We start from the raw sequence: 11,445 nt of genomic DNA on the forward strand, positions 1-11,445 counted from the left end.
AAGACGGGAGCTCACCCCACCGTGGGGATTCGAACCGCCGACCATGCGATCGGCAAGCCCTAGGCACTGAGGTTTTACCCACAGCGCCACCCGCGTCCCATTTAATCCAGAATAACTACCACCAAACACTGCTACTCCCTCCCCACCTCCTTCATTAAAAAAGCAGATTAAGACTCTCCAGCCAATACTTACATATCATGAACTGAAAAGCGAAGGGGACAGAGAACACAATTTCCCTGCCCCTCCTTGACGGCCTTCGCTTATTTTGTCGCTTTAAAAGGTATCAGCGATACGCCACAAAGCAATCAAACGTGTGTTAAATTACCCGGAAGCTGCCTCCAGCTGAACTAATAATGGAGTCTGAAGTCTTTACTGCTGTTCAGATTATCTAATTGCTTTGACTTCTTTTCCTCCAGTTATGTCAAGAAAAAGAGCAGGGTGGAGGGTGGGGAGGAAAGCAGGAGGAGGAGGAAGAGGCATCCCATAATAAATAAATCCGTGGGAAACGGCAAGAAAACAAACAAATAAACCCTCAGCAAATTCAAAGCCAGGTTTTTCTCATTCCAAATTTCCCAAATCTGTGCAGGAGATAGGATTTGTAGATAATCAGTGCACAAGAGTGGGGAGTGGTTTTGAAACAAGTGCTATAGTCTATATAAAGAGTGAGGGGTGTGAGTTGAGCGCCACACCCCTTATTTCCATCATCCCAGTGTTGTCAGGTTGACACCCACAGATTATTCACAAAATTGTTGTTGGCTGGGCTGGGCTATTATATGCCAAGGCTCACAAGCATGTCTGAAATTGACTTGCAGTCTTTGTTTTAAATCCAGATCTGTGCAGGAGTTGGGAAAAGAATTCTGCACATGGGCAAGAGAAACACTCTTTTTTATTACTCCCCAGTCACAGGGCTGGACTCCAGCCTTCAGGTTCGGAGGCTCCTACTCATAACGAATTTCCTGGGCTGGTCCCAGCTGCAAAAGCAACACCTGCCACAGCAATGCCAAGCTCTGCAGGAAATCACTTTTAACACAACTAAAGTGGTATATAAAAAAATAAATATATGAACTCCTTGGAAGCACGTCAGTCTGGTTTGCAGGAAACGGTTCAGCCCCAAAGTCTCTCTTACATACTGCTGTGTATGCAGATTAACTAAAGTTACTTCCCGCAACGCCCAAAAGAGAAACCTTAAGTAAAAATAACAGACAATAACATACACACACATATATAAATGCAGGTTTAAAATGTAAAAAAAAAAAAAAAAAGCGGTCTGGTCCAAGCCGGAACTTTTCCCCAACTTTAGAACACTTTTTGAGATTACCCTGTGCTAAGTGAAAGGCACTCTGTACACGCACATGAGCACCCACTTAAAAAACTATTTCATCAGAATTTTCAGAACTGAACCTGGAACTTCTGCATAGGGACTAAGATGTTCCAGAGCAAACAAAGTTACTCATATTTTAAAATCCTGCTTTCATAGGATGAAAAAAAAATCATGGATGCAACCTTTGTAGAGTTTTAGACAGGACTTGGGAAGCTTGTGCCACCGATCGCTATAGTTAATCCCGAAGTTTTGCAGCTCTCGGGCTCGATCTCAGCCACCATCACTGACTTAGCATTTCATAACCCAAAAGGTCACTGGATTATGGTGAATCAGGGGAGGGCTGGGTGGCTGATCGCGGAATATCTGGCAAGCTTTTTTCGGAGCGGCGCGCGTTAAGAAGACGACGCTTGGACTAGAGTCTTCGGAGCCAACAACACGAAACAGGAAACGCGAGACGCGGAGAGGAGAGAAAAAGTTTTCAGAAGCAGAAGGTGGAGTCGCAACAAACTTCGCTCGATCCCGCAGCACTAAAAATAAAATAAAATAAAGTCGTCGTCCACCCCCCCCCAAAAAAAACACACACAACCAAAACCAACCACTCCTCCATCAAAGCAGATTGTGAAATGGGTGGCATAGGAAAGATATTAAGCCTCTACCCCTCCATGAAAAGCTGCAATAAATAAAATAAATCTTGCCTTTTTTCGTTTTTGCAAGAAGTCGAGGGAAATTCTTATGAGGTCGTCCTCGCTTCCGTGGGCTCCATATCCGATGCCTTTTTCCCCGATGCCAAACTTGGAGAGGAGGCGGAGGAAAATTGGCTGAGATGGGGGGGCCCCACTCCGCACACCAGGATGGGGAGGGAGGGGGCGCCGGATCGCGACTTCTTTCGCCTCCAAGCCCCCTCAGAGGTCCACGGCAGCTGAACACCCCACCCCAGGAAAAGAAGGGAGTCCAGAATTTGAGTGCTTTCCCCAGCTGCAAACTCCTGATGCAATCCGTCCGTGCGCACCTCTTCGCGGAAAGGGGAGGAAAAACTCCGCCGCAACAAGTTTCCTGCTTGCACGCAAAGAAAAGAAAAGGACTCACGGAGGAGAAGGTGGAGGGAGGGGTTCAATTTGGCCCCCCTGGATCAAGCCCGGGTGGGTGCAAAACAAAAACCAAAACAGAAAAGATGCGAGGATTTAATAGCCAAGCGCCTGGAAACTTTTCGTTCTCTCGGGTTCGTCCTGCACAGCTGCAGAGCGCAGCTCTCGGCAAAGGGCTCGGGGACAAAAGCTACAGGAAGAGATGACGGCAAAGGCGCCCGCAGCCAATAGGAGCCCGGGAAGGCTTCTGCGGGGTCGGCGCTTTTCGGATCCGGGCGCTGGACCCTTTCCCACCTCTTCTTCTTTCTTTTTGCAAGCTCTCCTCCAGAGGGAGATCTCGCTGCTCAGGTGGTGCCCGCTCAGGGCTGGCCGCATTCTCTTTTTGGGCACCCCTCTAAAAGCTGTAGATAATCTGTGATAAATGAAAGATTAATATGAAAACCTGTTAAAGGGAAGGAGGGAAGTCCGTGCTTGAAAGCTTTGGAAAACAAGTGTATATAGGATTGTTGAACATTAGTGTATTTGTTTTGTTTTGTTTTGTTTGTGTTAATAAAAACAAAAAAAATAAAACCTGTAGATTTATTATTTCAATCATCATAACAATTTTATTATTTAATACTACAACATCTGCCTGGGTTGCTGCAGCTTCTGGGCGGCTTATAACAAAATACAGAGGGAAAAGGGGGGAAATAAAATATAAATCAATAAACATAATTGTCATCAAACATTAAAAGCTTCCCTAAACAGGGCTGCCTTCAAATTATTATTATTATTATTATTATTATTATTATTATTATTATTATTATTTCTACCCCTCCCATCCGGCTGGGTCTCCCCAGCCATTCTGGGCAGCTTCCAACAAAAGATTAAAAATACATTAAAACATCAGTCATTAAAAACTTCCCTAAGCAGGGCTGCCTTCAAATGTCTTATAAAAGCCAGATAGTTGTCTATTTCCTTGACATCCGATGGGAGGGCATTCCACAGGGCGGGTGCCACCACCGAGAAGGCCCTCTGCCCGGTTCCCTGTAACCTCATTTGTCGCAGGGAGGGAACCGCCAGAAGGCCCTCGGAGCTGGACCTCAGTGTCTGGGCTGAACGATGGGGGTGGAGACGCTCCTTCAGGTATATAGGGCCAAGAGGCCTTTTAGGGCTTTAAAGGTCAGCACCAATACTTTTAATTGTGCTCAAAAATGTACCAGGAGCCAATGTAGATATCGTAGAATCATATATTTGTAGAGTTGGAAGGGACCACAAGGGTCATCTAGGAACCTTTTTGTGCAGTGTATGCTTTAAACAACAATAAAAGGTAAAGGTAAAGGGACCCCTGACCATTAGGTCCAGTCGTGGCCGACTCTGGGGTTGCGGCGCTCTTCTCGCTTTATTGGCCGAGGGAGCCGGCGTACAGCTTCCGGGTCATGTGGCCAGCATGACTAAGCCGCTTCTGGTGAACCAGAGCAGTGCACGGAAACGCCGCTTACCTTCCCACTGGAGTGGTACCTATTTATCTACTTGCACTTTGACGTGCTTTCGAACTGCTAGTTTGGCAGGAGCAGGGACTGAGCAACGGAAGCTCACCCCTTCACGGGGATTCGAACTGCCGACCTTCTGATCAGCAAGTCCTAGGCTCTGTGGTTTAACCCACAGCGCCACCCGCGTCCCATTTAAACAACAATAATCATGGCTAATAAATCCAAATCTTATTTATTTATTTGCATTTGTGTCCCGGCTTTTTTCCTCCAAGAACCTCAAGGCGGCAGCACACACTGTTCTCCTGCTCCCGGTTTTGTCCTCCACAACAACCCTGTGAGGTAGGGTTAGGCTGAGAACAAGTGAGGGTTATCCCAGGTCTCCCAATGAGCGTCATTCTGGCCTAGTGAAGATTGGGAATGGTGGTCTCCTAGCTCAACACTTCTCCACACTGGCTCTCCTAAATGCTGCGAATGTAGGTGAGTTAATCAGGATTGAAAGCGGAGTTAGATGGCTTTCACTAAGAGACAGTGAAAGAGGCTTAGACAAATTTGTGGGGTTTAAAGGCTATCGCTAGCCGTGATGGCTGGACTGTTCCAACCAAGGTGGGAGGAGGTAATTACTGTATTCTGAATTCCAGTTGCTGGAAGACGCAGGTGAGAGTCCTGCTGTACTCAGGTGCTGCTTGCAGACTTTGCAAAGGTATCTGGTTGGCCGCTGTGAAAACAGGATCCAGCAGGGCTTTTCTTATACTAGAAGGAGAGTCTCCACCCCCATTGTTCTGCCCGGAAACTGAGGTCCAGCGCCGAGGGCCTTCTGGTGGTTCCCTCACTGCAAGAAGCCAAGTTACAGGGAACCAGGCAGAGGGCCTTCTTGGTGGTGGCGCCTGCCCTGTGGAACGCCCTCCCACCAGATGTCAAAGAGAAGAACAACTATCAGACTTTCAGAAGACATCTGAAGGCAGCCCTGTTTAGGGAAGCTTTTAATGTTTAACAGACCACTGTATTTTAATACTTTGTTGGAAGCTGCCCAGGGTGGCTGGGGAGACCCATCCAGCCGGGCGGGGTATAAATAAGTTGTTGTTGTTGTTGTTGTTGTTGTTGTTGTTGTTGTTGTTGTTGTTGTTGTTATTATTTTCTCTGCTTGGCTACTCAAAAGTAGGAGACTTTTGGGAGGCCCAAGCTTAAGAGCATCTGATCGTGTGAAACAAAACCTCTTGTTTGTCTTCTCAACGAAAGTAGAATATTGCTGAAATGGGGGGGGGGAATATTGCTTTAAGATTTGTAACCTTTAATAAGTTTACAAAAGTATGGACACTCACACAGACCATTCACAGGGGAAATCAGAGCTCTGTTATAACATTACACTACGTACAGAGTCGGAACAGTTTCTTTCGAGCTCTTCCAAATTATTCCTTTGATCCCTGTTTTTCACAACCTGGAAGTAAGCATTATCGCTTAATTTTGCGGCTCACACGACTGTTACAGGCACAGGGCGGGGAGGGAACAGAAAAGGCTGCTGTAGTTTTTGGTGAGCTGGCCATTCCAAATATAGGATCCTGTGCCTTTAATGAAGAGGCTTTTCTGTTCTGCAGGAAGTGTCTGTCCCAGCCCAACAAGGTTCCTGTCCCTGTCAGTTGCATCTGGCCAAATATTGCACAGCCGCGGTGGTGGGACTTGGGACTTATTCTTTCATACTGAGATTTCGCTGCTTGAAAATTCAGACAAGGGTCCAGGAAGATCCTTGCTCCCAGAGCCCCCCCCCCTCCCGGTGCCTCTGGCCTTAAAGGAAGCACAACTTGCATTTCCTTTCCAGCAGCTCCTTTAGAATGACTTTTCCGGTATTGTTTGGGGTCAGCGTTTAGTGGTGCGAATGCCACGTATACGGAGACAACTGGTGGTTGGCCGCAATACACTCTGCCTTGCTCCACCTGGCCTTTTGGGAAGTAGCAACAATGCTGTAACACACACCGGGGTTGCCAGAAGCTTTTGGTCCCCTCCTGCCTCTGCAGGGGGTGGGGGTGGCAGCATTGGGCCATATTACTGGAGCATAGCAAAATCTATTATTATGAACATGGACTACTTATAGAGAACAAGAAGTACAGTGGTACCTCTGGTTGCGAACGGGATCCATTCCAGAGGCCCGTTCGCAACCTTAAAAGAGTGCAACCCGCATCTGAGCACGTGCAGGTCGCGATTCGCTGCGCATGCGCGTGACGTCATTTTGTGCGTCTGCGCATGCGCAAGTGGCGAAAACCAGAAGTAACCCTTTCCGGTACTTCCGGGTCACCACAGGACGCAACCTGAAAAAACGTAACATGAAGCAAACGTAACATGAGGTATGACTGTATAACAATGTGATAGCATAATATTGTATATAAACAGCAGAATGTATCATCTGATGTAATAAACCAGAAATGGTAGTTGAGGGAAGTCAACAGGGAGGGGGGAAATTGGAAAATGCATGTTTAACAATAATGTTGGATATTTGTTTTGAGAAAAGAAAATTAATAAAAATTATTTAAAATCAAAAACAAACCATGGACCACTTATAAACGTTATCTACAGCTCCTCAAAAGATTGCAACGACAGGGTCTCTGAAAAATTTTACACATCACTTGGGAAGACAGGCAAACTAATACCAGTATACTGGAAGAAGCAGAGATCAACAGTGTTGAAGCAATGATTCTTCAACATCAACTTTGTTGGCCTGGGCGTGTTGTGCGGATGCCTGATGATCGTCTTCCAAAGCAACTACTCTATTCAGAACTTAAAAATGGAAAGCGTAATGCTGGTGGCCAACAAAAGGGGTTTAAAGACTCTGTCAAGGCAAATCTAATTCTTTTTAGTATAAACACAGACAACTGGGAAACACTGGCCTCCCTGTGAGCGCTCCAGTTGGAGAACAGCCTTTAATAATAATAATAATAATAATAATAATAATAATAATAATAATAATAATAATAAAAAAATAAAAAATAAAAAAAAATTATTTATATCCTGCCCTCCCCAGCCGAAGCCAGGCTCAGGGCGGCTAACAACAATAAAATAGTGTAACATTCTAAAAACGTTTCATTATAAAAATTAATTAAAATCCAATTAAAATGGCAACCATTAAGCTTAAGTTCTGTAAAGAACGTACCAAAGGTGTCATGGGCTTTGAAGACACTCGAACTCAGGACACAAGGGAGAAACGTGCTAAGAGGAAGGCACGCTTGGCAAACCCTGACAGTGATCAACTCCCACTATCTACTTGCACATTTTGGTGTGTTTTCAAACTGCTAGGTTGGCAGGAGCAGGGACCAAGCAACGGGAGCTCACCCTGAACGGGGATTCAAACCACCAACCTTCTGATCGGCAAGTCCTAGGCTCTGGTTTAACCCACAGTGCCACTCACGTCCCATTATGATGGAATAAAGTAAAGGTAAAGGGACCCCTGACCATTAGGTCCAGTCGTGGCCGACTCTGGGGTTGCGGCGCTCATCTCACTTTATTGGCCGAGGGAGCCAGCGTACAGCTTCTGGGTCATGTGGCCAGCATGACTAAGCCGCTTCTGGTGAACCAGAGCAGCACATAGAAACGCTGTTTACCTTCCCTCTGGAGTGGTACCTATTTATCTACTTGCACTTTGACGTGCTTTTGAACTGCTAGGTTGGCAAGAGAAGGGACCAAGCAACGGGAGCGCACCCTGTTGCAGGGATTCGAACCGCTGACCTTCTGATTGGCAAGTCCTAGGCTCTGTGGTTTAACCCACAGCGCCACCCGTGTCCCATTATGATGGAATAGGCCATCCCTATTTTCCTCAGAGAAATGTTGGAGGGTATGTAGTTACTAGGTAAATTTCATGGATAGCTATATTTAATCTCCCAGAGTTTCAGTGGTGGGTGGCTTTCCCTTGGCTGTTTTTCCTACTGTCCCCCCCCCAAAAAAAATCTCTCCTCTTTCTCCTTCTAACAAATAAATAAATTGTTGGATGGAGGAACCAACTCTTTGCCCCCTTAATTAAAACCAGTGTTCTCTAAGTGCTGTCGTCTGCTGACCACTTCTGCCTCTTGTTTCCAAACCAGAGTGGGTCTTATTTTACCTCCCAGCGAGGAAGTGAGAACATATGGCTTCTGAGATAAGAGATTTATGTGTGCTGTCTGTGGAGCAGAGCGGCCACTTTCCACACAAATCCATTTATAAACTAAATTGTGCGTAAGCGGCCCATCGGCTTGTGATTGTTTTCTGTGGTTTTTCCGTACCGCGACTCGGTTGCCCCCACAGTACACATACCCCCCCCATTCACCATCCTATTTACAATGGGAAAACCTCCAAATTTCCTGCGGGGAGATCATTTTGAAGCAAATGGGGATTTGCTGCAAATGAGCTGGACGTCAGGTGCTTGGGTTAGTTAGAAAGAGCTCTTCTTTGGTTTAAATAATGAGTTTAGGACTGGCTCAGTGTTGCTTTAATACAGCAGGGCAGAGTCAAAAGTGTAAGCAGCAATTTGTAGGACGCACAGAAAGGGGGGGCTACAAAGTTTATGGTTTTATATAGATGCAAATCCTGGTCCTTTAATAAGGGTCTCTGTGGGGCAACCGAATGACAGCAGTGATCCCGGTTGTAATAACTCCTTTCCCAACACCCCCTAAACAGTCTTTAACATTGCACTTTAGTGAGCTATGTCCCATGTGTCCAGATTCTGCATGCAGATAATTCTGGATTCCGCAATGTCAATATCTTGTGCAAATCTATATGTCCATAGCTGTCAACCCTCCCTTTTTTTGCGGGAAATTCCCTTATTCCAGCACCGTTTCCCGCTGCTATCCCGGATTGTTAGATATCCCGTAGACTGTCCCTAGGACAGGTGAGGCTGCTGATCCCTTATTTTCAAGGCTGCTGATCTCTTATTTTCAAATCTGAAAGTTGACAGCTATGCTACATGTCTCCTCATGAATGCTACTTTTGCTGGCAGTGGGAAGAGGTGAGGAGTTAACATAAGGTTTTTAAACTCTACCTTCTGAGTACTGCTCCTCTCTCGCTTCTTAGATCTCACTAGGCCATGGGCAGGCAAACTAAGGCCTGGGGGCCGGATGTGGCCCAATCGCCTTCAGTGTGACGCAGCAGCTAAAAAAGCCAATGCAATTCTGGGCTGCATCAATAGGAGTATAGCATATAGATCAAGGGAAGTAATAGTGCCACTGTATTCTGCTCTGGTCAGACCTCACCTGGAGTACTGTGTCCAGTTCTGGGCACCACAGTTCAAGAAGGACACTGACAAACTGGAACGGGTCCAGAGGAGGGCAACCAAAATGGTCAAAGGCCTGGAAACGATGCCTTATGAGGAACGGCTAAGGGAGCTGGGCATGTTTAGCTTGGAGAAGAGGAGGTTAAGGGGTGATATGATAGCCATGTTCAAATATATAAAAGGATGTCACATAGAGGAGGGAGAAAGGTTGTTTTCTGCTGCTCCAGAGAAGCGGACACAGAGCAGTGGTTCCAAACTACAAGAAAGAAGATTCCACCTAAACATTAGGAAGAACTTCCTGACAGTAAGAGCTGTTCGACAATGGAATTTGCTGCCAAGGAGTGTGGTGGAGTCTCCTTCTTTGGAGGTCTTTAAGCAGAGGCTTGACAACCACATGTCAGGAGTGCTCTGATGGTGTTTCCTGCTTGGCAGGGGGTTGGACTCGATGGCCCTTGTGGTCTCTTCCAACTCTATGATTCTATGAAATCTAGCCTGTGGACGGTCCGGGAATCAGCATTTTTTTTACATTAGAATGTGTGCTTTTCTTTAAAATGCATCTCTGGATTATTTGTGGGGCATAGGAATTCTTTCATTTTCTCTCTCTTCAAAATATAGTCCGGCCTCCCACAAGGTCTAAGCATAGCTGTCAACTTTCAGATTTTAAAATAAGGGATCAGCAGCCTCGAAAATAAGGGCTCAGCAGCCTCACCTTTCCCGGGGACAGTCTATGGGATATCTAACAATTCGGGATAGCAGCGGGAAGCAGCAGGAAACGGCGCTGGAATAAGGGAATTTCCTGCAAAAAAAGGGAAGGTTGACAGCTATGGGTCTGAGGGACAGTGGACCAGCCCCCTGCTGAAAAAGTTTGCTGACCCCTGCACTAGGCACTGCACACATTTTCAGTCAAACCTCTCCAAAGGCACAAGAGCTGGAAAGGAATTTGTTTGTATATGTCTTTTATGCTAAGGCCTCCACTAGGCTGTGGGTTTGTTTGTTTTTTGTACATGTATTCTGCAAAATCTGATGCAGTAAGAGTGTACCATCTACACCTCATTCCACTTTGTTGGCTGTTCAGCAAGACTCCCCCAAAGTCTGGACGGACACTCTTGGATTCTAGTGCAGCAAAAACAGGAGAAGCCGGAACATTTGTGGTATAAATGGATTTCAGCAGGAAAATATGAGACATGCACTGCTTGGAAACAAAGTAGTGTGCCCGCCCCTGAAAGTTTGGGAGCTGCAAATAGCAGTGAAAATCACACTTAACCACCCTGAGCACAAATAATCGTGAATCATTTCTTATTCACCTCAAGATACGGTGAGGGGGAATGCAAAGGAATGAAAGGCACACGACATTGATTCTAGATGGTTAGTATTTAAATCCTGCAGAACAAAGATATTGCTCCAAAGAAAAGGGAGTGCTGTAATGCTTGTCCTCCTTGACAGCGAAGGCTGCAGAGAGAAAGGACCTAAAACTCAGAAATGAAACTACATCCTTCAGCGACACCTACTGGCGATTGCCTTTTGACAAAACTTATCGCTGAAGAATTGATGCTTTTGAATTCTGGTGCTGGAGACAGCATCTTAAAAAGCACAGACATCACCTTGCCAACAAAGGTCCGTATAGTTCAAGCTATGGTTTTCCCAGTAGTGATGTATGGAAGTGAGAGCTGGACCATAAAGAAGGCTGATCGCCGAAGAATTGATGCTTTTGAATTATGGTGCTGGAGGAGACTCTTGAGAGTCCCATGGACTGCAAGAAGATCAAACCTCTCCATTCTCAAGGAAATCAGCCCTGAGTGCTCACTGGAAGGACAGATCCTGAAGCTGAGGCTCCAATACTTTGGCCACCTCATGAGAAGAGAAGACTCCCTGGAAAAGACCCTGATGTTGGGAAAGATGGAAGGCACAAGGAGAAGGGGACGACAGAGGACGAGATGGTTGGGCAGCGTTCTTGAAGCTACCAGCATGAGTTTGACCCAACTGCGGGAGGCAGTGGAAGACAGGAGTGCCTGGCATGCTCTGGTCCATGGGGTCACGAAGAGTCGGACACGACTGAACGACTAAACAACAACAAATCCCATAAACCACAACACTTTTTTGAGCCAGTTCACGTATGAGGTTTTTTGCTGCCTCTGCATTTTGGGCTGCAGTTAGACGTACTGGGAAGCAGCTAAGAGGAATGTGTTGCCGAAGTGTGTTATTGTGGTTAAAATGGGCACGTTCACCTTTTCCACATGCTTGCACACAACCAGGGTTGGCACACAACCAGAAGTGTCTTGTGTCCTTGAAAGAAGAACATAAATATTACCTGAATACAAAGATACCCAGGAGAGCAAAGAA

General features: G+C 46.1%; 1 protein-coding gene across 1 annotated transcript in view; it reads right to left on the reverse strand.

The window, feature by feature from the left end:
* LOC309325943 (mitogen-activated protein kinase kinase kinase 3-like) overlaps positions 1-2,592 on the reverse strand; it is a 105,458-nt gene extending 102,866 nt beyond the window's left edge. The window contains exon 1 of the mRNA XM_081834351.1: positions 2,017-2,592. The gene's annotated coding sequence lies outside the window, so the exon portion shown is untranslated. The remainder of the gene's footprint in view (positions 1-2,016) is intronic.
* Between the last annotated feature and the right edge of the window lie 8,853 nt (positions 2,593-11,445).

The sequence above is a fragment of the Podarcis erhardii genome (assembly GCF_964252035.2).
Source record: "Podarcis erhardii genome assembly, chromosome: 12".
Lineage (NCBI taxonomy): Eukaryota > Metazoa > Chordata > Lepidosauria > Squamata > Lacertidae > Podarcis > Podarcis erhardii.